This window comes from Elephas maximus, chromosome 17 (assembly GCF_024166365.1).
Source record: "Elephas maximus indicus isolate mEleMax1 chromosome 17, mEleMax1 primary haplotype, whole genome shotgun sequence".
Lineage (NCBI taxonomy): Eukaryota > Metazoa > Chordata > Mammalia > Proboscidea > Elephantidae > Elephas > Elephas maximus.
In genome coordinates, this window is record NC_064835.1 from 26,748,268 (window position 1) to 26,756,126 (window position 7,859).

The window sequence follows — 7,859 nt, forward strand, 5'->3', positions numbered from 1 at the left end:
CACAGGTGTAAATTAGGATTCTAATTGCTCCCATAGTGAGGAACCCAGTCTCTGCGGGGACTGCTTCCCAGGAGAGGTTCTGCCTGTATGTATGTAAAAAGATCCCAAGACTCCCAGTCTCGGTGACCCATTTTTCAAGATTGTATCAGCCCCTTTGAGTAAGTATAGGACTATGTATGTACGTAAATATGTATGTATTATTCTCTCATTTTCCGATATTTCCTGATTATGGAAACCAAGGATTTCCCTAGAAGTTCCATTTTTTGCCAGCACAGGTATTTAATCAAAGTTTTAAAATAATTTATGAGAAAAATATTTTCCCACAAACTCCTCTGTTTGTTTATTGTGCTTTAGATGAAGTTTTACCTAACAAACTAGCTTCTCATTAAACAATTAGTACACATACTTTTCTGTGACACTGGTTACCAACCCGACAACATGTCAACACTCTTGCTTCTCGACCCTGGGTTCTGTATTACCAGTTTCCTGTCCCTCCTGCCTTCTAATCCTTGCCCCTGGGCTGCTGTGCCCATTTAGTCTTGTTTTGTTTTATGGGAATTGACTCGACAGTAACGGGTTTGGTTTTTGATTTAATCTTTGCCTGAAGGGTGAACCTCAGCAGTGACTTCATTACTAAGCTAAATGGCTACCTGGGGCCCACACTCTCGTGGTTTCTCCAGGCTCTGTCAGGCCAGTAATCTGGTCTTTCTTTGTGAGTTAGAATTTTGTTCTACATTTTTCTCAGCTCCGTCTGAGACCCTCTGTTGAGATCCTTGTCAGAGCAGTTGGTGGTTGTGCTGGGCACCATCTAGCTGTGCTGGACTCAGTCTGGTGGAGGCTGTGGTAGCTGTGGTCCGTTAGTCCTTGGGACTAATCTTTCCCTTGATCAACTCCTGTTTCTAATGCAGCCTATTATTTTTTTTTTTCCCTTCATCTCTAAATTCTTTTTTCTGTGTGCTGTGTTCTTTTCAGCAGCAATTCTGAGTGTCTAATGGTCTGATAGAAGTAGATTTTCCTATGGAATGCCGTTCAAATTTGCTCTGCACTGAGTGAACTGTGTTCACTCTCTACTGCTTTATAAAGCATTTTGACTTTTGGTAATGGTAGGTTCAAAGTGGATTTTCTGTTTCTTATTGTTTCGGGAGACTCAAATTGGATACAAGGGGATATGTAAGATTTTTTTTAATTTATTGTTTCTGGAAGAAAATTGTGTTCTTCATAGTAAAACCAACTGCCATCAAGTTGATTCTAACTCGTGATGAAGCTATGTGTATCAGAGTACAACTGGGCACCATAGGGCTTTGAATGGCTGATTTTTCAGAAACAATTCACCAAGTCTTTCTTCCAGTATGCCTCAGGATGGATATAAACCACCAACCTTTCAGACAGCAACACAGAATGTTATCTGTTTACACTACCCAGGGGCCTCTTTCTCCATTGAAATAAATGGAAATAATATTCGAAAATCTTACTAGTTATTACACTGTTAAATACCTCACTGCTAATAATTTAACACATAAAACTTATAATGCAATGACATGTTCTTGTCTTCACACCAATCCTAAGGATTAAAACGCTTGCTTGCACGTAAGATGAGGAAATAACGCTTAGTACTGGAATTATTAGAGGCATCAACTGAGGCTATGGATTTTTAAAGTGCTACACAGAAAAACCAGGTTACAGGTTTTTTTGATTTTTTTTTTTAATGTATGTATACATATACACATAGAAAAATCTAGAAGGATATTTCCTACCAATGTTAGTCTCTGGGTAGTGGGAATATAGTGTTTTTTTACAAATGAGTAGTTTTGGCTTATTTGTATTTCTAATTTTCTACAATATGCCTATACTTCCTTTGTAATTAAAAAAATGCATCAGAAATTAGCAATAAGATCCCTCCTCTGCCCACATCCAAAAATTCAATAAATTTACTAAATAATAAAAATGTGCTTCACAAAGATATCTATAGCAAAATAGCTTCCTCCACTGGAGAAAAAACAGACAGATGTTCAGAAGTCCTTGGATTTAGACCAGCTCTACCTCTTACTGGTTGTATGACCTTGGGTAACTTATTTAACTTTTAAAGCTTTGGTTTCCTAAAGCATTAAAAAAAAAAAAAAAGAAGAATATAACATCCCTCTCTTTTCATATATCATGCTCATGCTAAGAGATCAAGTATAAGGCATGTTCAGCCACTACTTAGCCTCAGAGCTGTAGGTGTGCAGATTTATAAAGCTACCAGCCAGAGGCAGGGCAAGAAGTTCATGATCGGGAGAACAGGTTTAAGTTTGAGGTTCAAGTCCAAGTCATTTAATGTCTGGGACTTCAGTTTTCTCAGTATGAAAATGGGAATTAAAATTCTGCTGTAAATACATTTTTCCCCATACCCAAGAGTTTTAGGAGGAGTATAGTGAGATTGACTTTTGAAAGAAATGTATAAATTATGAAGCATTTCACGCAGGTTAGTAATAACATGACGAAGCAATTAAAACAGTGAAAATTTAAGCTTTTATATTAAGAAATACATTTCAGAGACAGGGATATCTATAGATATCATACCCCAGCAATAATAATCCATGCTTCCTAGAGAACATGTCTCTCATTTGAGGACTTCACCCCCAGGAAGATAATTGTGCCATGGTTTTGATATTACGATCTTAATGTTAAAATAACAAAAATATAATAAATCATGGTTGAGCACTTACTATGGACAACACTATGTGGCAATACCCAGGCTGCACCACAGATCAATTAATTAAACCAGAATTTCTGTGGCTGGGACCCAGACATCAATACTTATTAAATACTTCAGTCAATGTGGAGAACCACTGTCTTAGGCCCTCAAACCCCAAGAAAAACTAAGTACAAATACCAGCCACGTAATGATGACTCATATTTTTATACATTCTGAATTTGAAAAAAATATTTCTAAATATGTGTAAGCCCGTTATTTTTACAACCATTTTAGGAATTGATATTATTAATGCCTTCATTTTTCAGATGCAGCAGTTGGCTTGCCACTCAAAGATACAGGTGTACCTACCATGTTACCGGGACACTGCATAGGTTTGAGATAGGTATTCAAATGCTCACATTCAGTGAATATTTGGAAATGGCATAAATAACAGGGAAATTTCATTTCTGTAGCAAAACACATCTCCAACTTCAAAATGTGAAATTTACTACTTCCTTCTTCTAGAGTAAAGCCTATCAAACATTAGCCCGCATCAACATCATCTGTAGAGTTTGTTAAAACACAGATTGTTGAGCTTGGGCCCCACCCCCAGGGTTTCTGATTTAGTAGGTCAGCAGCAAGGCCTGAGAGCTGCTGACATTTCTAATAAGCCCCAGGTGATGCCAATGCTGCTAGTCCAGTGTCTACACTTTGAGGCCCACCGGTCTAGGATATTTGAAAAACAGAGTGGTAAAAGTTCAAGATCTTGGCCCTTTTTCTCTAATCTTCATGATCTTTGAACTACACAGATGCTAGTCTTCCTTCCAGTAAGCAGCAGGAGTGAAGGAAAAATGCATCAACAAAGAGTCTAGAAGTTTATAATTTTAATGAGATCCCATTTATCTGTTTTGTCTTTTGTTCCTTGTGAGTTTGGTGTCGTATCTAAGAATCCATTGCTGAACTAGGTCCCGGACCATTACCCCTGTATTTTCTTCTAATCATTTTATGGTTTTAGTTCAGACATTTAGGTCTTTGATCCATTTTGGTTTAGTTTTTGTATATGCTGTGATGTATGGGTCTACTTTCATTGTTTTGCATGTGGAAATCCAGTTGTCCCACCACCATTTGTTAAAGTGACTGTTCTTTCCCCATTTGTTGAGTTTGACACACTTGTCGAAGATTAATTGACCAGAGATGTGTGCGCTTATCTCTGGATTCTAGATTCAATTCCATTGGTCTATAGGTCTATCATACACAAGTGTCAGACTGTTTCGATTACTGTAGCTTTATACAGCACTCCCCACATTACAACCATCCAACTTACAGACAACTCTTCCTTGACCTTTAATGTTATGTAAATTTGCCCTCACTTTGAAATGATTGAACCAAACCCTACTTGCAACAAATTCTTCATCACAATCACCTTCCCTTGCTGTAATGGAGCTTTTAAATCATTGGAAAGCCTTCTAGCCTTTTCTTACACTAAAGTAAGGCAAAATAAGAACTGTAGTCACCTGTTTTGATATACGTGCACATTCTACTTAAAGACAAATTAATGAATGGATCTGGTTCATAACTCTGGTACTGCCTGTAGTATGTTTTGATATCAGGACGTGTGAGTCCTCCTATTCTGTTCTTCTTTTCCAGGATTGCTTTGGCCATTTGGGACCCTTCTCATTTCTGTATAACTTTGAAGATTGGCTTTTCCATGTACGCAAAGAAGGCTATTGGAATTTTGATGGTTATTGTGTTTGAATTTATATATGGCATTAAGTATTTTTTTTTATTAAGTAACATTGACAATTTGACAATATTAAGTCTTCCAATCCATGCCACGACATGGATGAAGCTTGAAAACATTAGGTTGAGTAAAATAAGCCAATTATAAAACAGCAAATATCAAATGAGCTCACTAATAAGATATACCTAGAATAGGCAAATATATAGAGATCAGAATTTAGTAGTGGTAACCAGAGACAGAAGACAAATGAAAAACTGGAAGCATTGTTTAGAACACATTGTGTTCCTGTTTACGGTGATGAAAAATTTGACAGTGGGTATTAGTGATTGTTACACAACATGATTGATGTCATAAGTCTCACTGAATTGTACACATGAAAAATGCTGAGTTGACCCATGTGTGTTATCTACATTTGTACAACAGTCAAAGAAAGAAACAGCCCAGGATGTCTAAGCTTGAGACAAATGCTCAAAACTAGCTTCATCAAATTCGATTTTGACCTTTCATACGGCTTTTCTCTCCCAGCCCCACAGGCTTCCATCCCCAGGAGAATGCCTGCAGAAAACCACTCTACTGTGACAGAATTCATTCTAGGAGGATTAACAAATCGGCCAGAGCTCCAGCTCCCTCTCTTCTTCCTCTTTCTAGGGATCTACATGGTCACCATGGTGGGGAACCTGGGCATGATCACGCTCATTTGTCTGAATGAATTCCCAGCTTCACACCCCCATGTACTACTTCCTCAGCAATTTGTCATTTGTAGATATGTGCTACTCCTCTGTCATTACTCCTAAAATGCTGGTGAAATTTGTGTCAGAGAAGAACAGCATATCTTATGCAGGGTGCATGTCACAACTCTACTTTTTCCTTGTTTTTGTCATTGCCGAGTGTTACATGCTGACGGTGATGGCCTATGACCGCTATGTTGCCATCTGCAACCCTTTGCTTTATAACCTCACTATGTCACATCAAATCTGCTCCCTGCTAGTGGCTGCGGTCTACGTCATGGGGCTCATTGGCTCAACAATAGAGACTGGCCTCATGTTAAAACTGTCCTATTGTGAGAGCCTCATCAGTCATTATTTCTGTGACATCCTCCCTCTCATGAAGCTCTCCTGCTCCAGCACCTATGATATTGAGCTCACAGTTTTCTTTGTGGCTGGATTCAACATCTTAGTCACTAGTTTTACAGTCCTTGTCTCCTATGCCTTCATCCTCTCCAGCATCCTCCATATCAGCAGCACAGAGGGCAGGTCCAAAGCCTTCAGCACTTTTAGCTCCCACCTTACAGCGGTGGGAATATTCTATGGGCCTACTGCATTCATGTATCTAAAACCTTCCACAACCAGTTCCTTGGCCCAGGAGAATGTGGCCTCTGTGTTCTACACCACAGTGATCCCCATGCTGAATCCCCTAATTTACAGTGTGAGGAACAAGGAGGTGAAGGCTGCCATGCAGAAAACACTGAGAAGAAAACTGTCTTGATGCAAAGTTATAATTCTTTCTTTATTTTAAAAGTAAGTTGTTATAAATACCAGAGGAAAGTCCAACCGTGGGCGGAGAACACCAATTTTCCACATGTTGGTGAATAAGACGTCTACCTTGGTGGCATAGCGGGTAAGAGCTACAACTGCTAACCAAGAGGTCAGTAGTTCAGATTCACCAGGCGCTTCTTGGAAACTCTATGGGGCAGTTCTACTCTGTCCTACAGGGTCTCTATGAGTCAAAATCAACTCAACGGCAACAGGTTTTTTTTTCATTCTTCTCTCTTCCTTCCCACCCTTTCTCACATCTTACTATTGCAATCAGCTATTTTAAGTTCATATGTTCTTTTATTTGGAATCTATTCTGTCTATCCTGAGCCTTTTGCTAGACATTTATTAATTTAATTGTAATTTAACATAAATTTTAAACTTTCAGCATTGAGTTTAAGAGTCATTCATTGTTTTGTTACCTTCTATAGAGAAAATGGAAACCCTGGGGGCATAGTGGTTAAGTGCCACAGCTGCTATCCAAAAGGCTGGCAGTTCAAGTCCACCAGGCGCTCCTTGGAAACAATATGGGGTGGTTCTGCTCTGTCCTACAGAGTTGCTATGAGTCAGGATAGACTGGATGGCAAGGGGTTTGTTTTGTTGTTCTTGTTGCTGTTTTGGCATAGAGAAAACATTATTACCACCTTGCAGCAATGGGATTGTTCTGTGGATATGCTACATTCATGTACTTAAAAGCCTCCAATGCCAGTGCCCTGGGCCAGGGGGATATTTTCCAATTTCAGTCGTCATTTGAAAATAACTTTCCCTATTTATACTTTCAGATAACCAAGGAGATACTAGGCACTATTGCAGTCTTTGTTCCTCCATAAATAAGTAATGGAACTGCATATCCTGCCAACCTGACTCAGTAAATCCAGTCGGCATGTGGCAGAGTGTCTTTCCATATTTGCTTGGCAAACTATCAGAGAGTCGTATTAAAGTATCAGTGGCCTTGCACTGCAAAAGATTTGTAGAAATTCTTTTAACTGTTATTTATAATTGTTATAGAAACAATATTGTATCAGTATTTGTCATTTTTAAGTGTCTTAGGCACTATGGAGCCCTGGTGGTGCAGTGGTTAATAGCTTGGCTGTCAACCAAAAGGTTGGCAGCTTGAATCCACCAGCCACTCCTCGAAAACCCTATAGGGCAGTTCTACTATGCCCTGTAGAGTCAGAATCAACTCAACGGCAATAGTTTTTGTTTTTTTACTTTATACTGCATCAGTCAGACACGGAAAAGTAAAATAACTCTAGATTTCTCAAGTAGAAAGGGATTTAATACTGAAGATTATATTCCCAGTTTCTTGGTCTTTTTTTTTTTTTTTTTTTGCTTTTTAATAATTGGTTAAGCAGCGGTTAGGGAGCCCCTATTGGACTATTAAGTCCACATACCAGAATAGATATGGACACTGGTGGAGAAGTGGTTAAGTGCTACAGCTGCTAACCAAAAGGTCAGCAGTTGAAATCTACCAGGCACTCCTTGGAAACTCTTTAGGGAAGTTCTACTGTGTCCTATAGGGTCGCTATGAGTCAGAATCGACTTGACGGCAAAGAGGTGTTTTTGTTTTTGTTTTTTTGGTCAGAATTCAGAAAACTCCTACCGCTCCTGTCGCTGCTGCCACCATAAAAAATGCCTCTCACATCCAAACTGCTAAATAAATAACAGAAACCTAGACCAACATTCTAGATAGATGGGCCTCCATAGCCTTGCTTGTCAACAGCAAGCTGAAGGATGGTCACCGCCTCAAACCTACCTCCTAAACCTCACATGAGTGCATTTAATTAAAAATTAATTTAATTAGTAAAAACTAATTCATACTCAGAACTCTAGCTGCAAATGGCCTCTGGAATTTTTAACCACTCTGAATAGGAGTGCAGAATGGAGCCTTTCCAAAACATCCATATCCATT

The 7,859-nt window shown here is 38.9% G+C and overlaps 1 pseudogene; it reads left to right on the forward strand.

Moving 5' to 3' along the window:
- Positions 1-4,966: 4,966 nt before the first annotated feature.
- LOC126060115 (olfactory receptor 151-like) lies at positions 4,967-5,900 on the forward strand (annotated as a pseudogene).
- Positions 5,901-7,859: the final 1,959 nt, after the last annotated feature.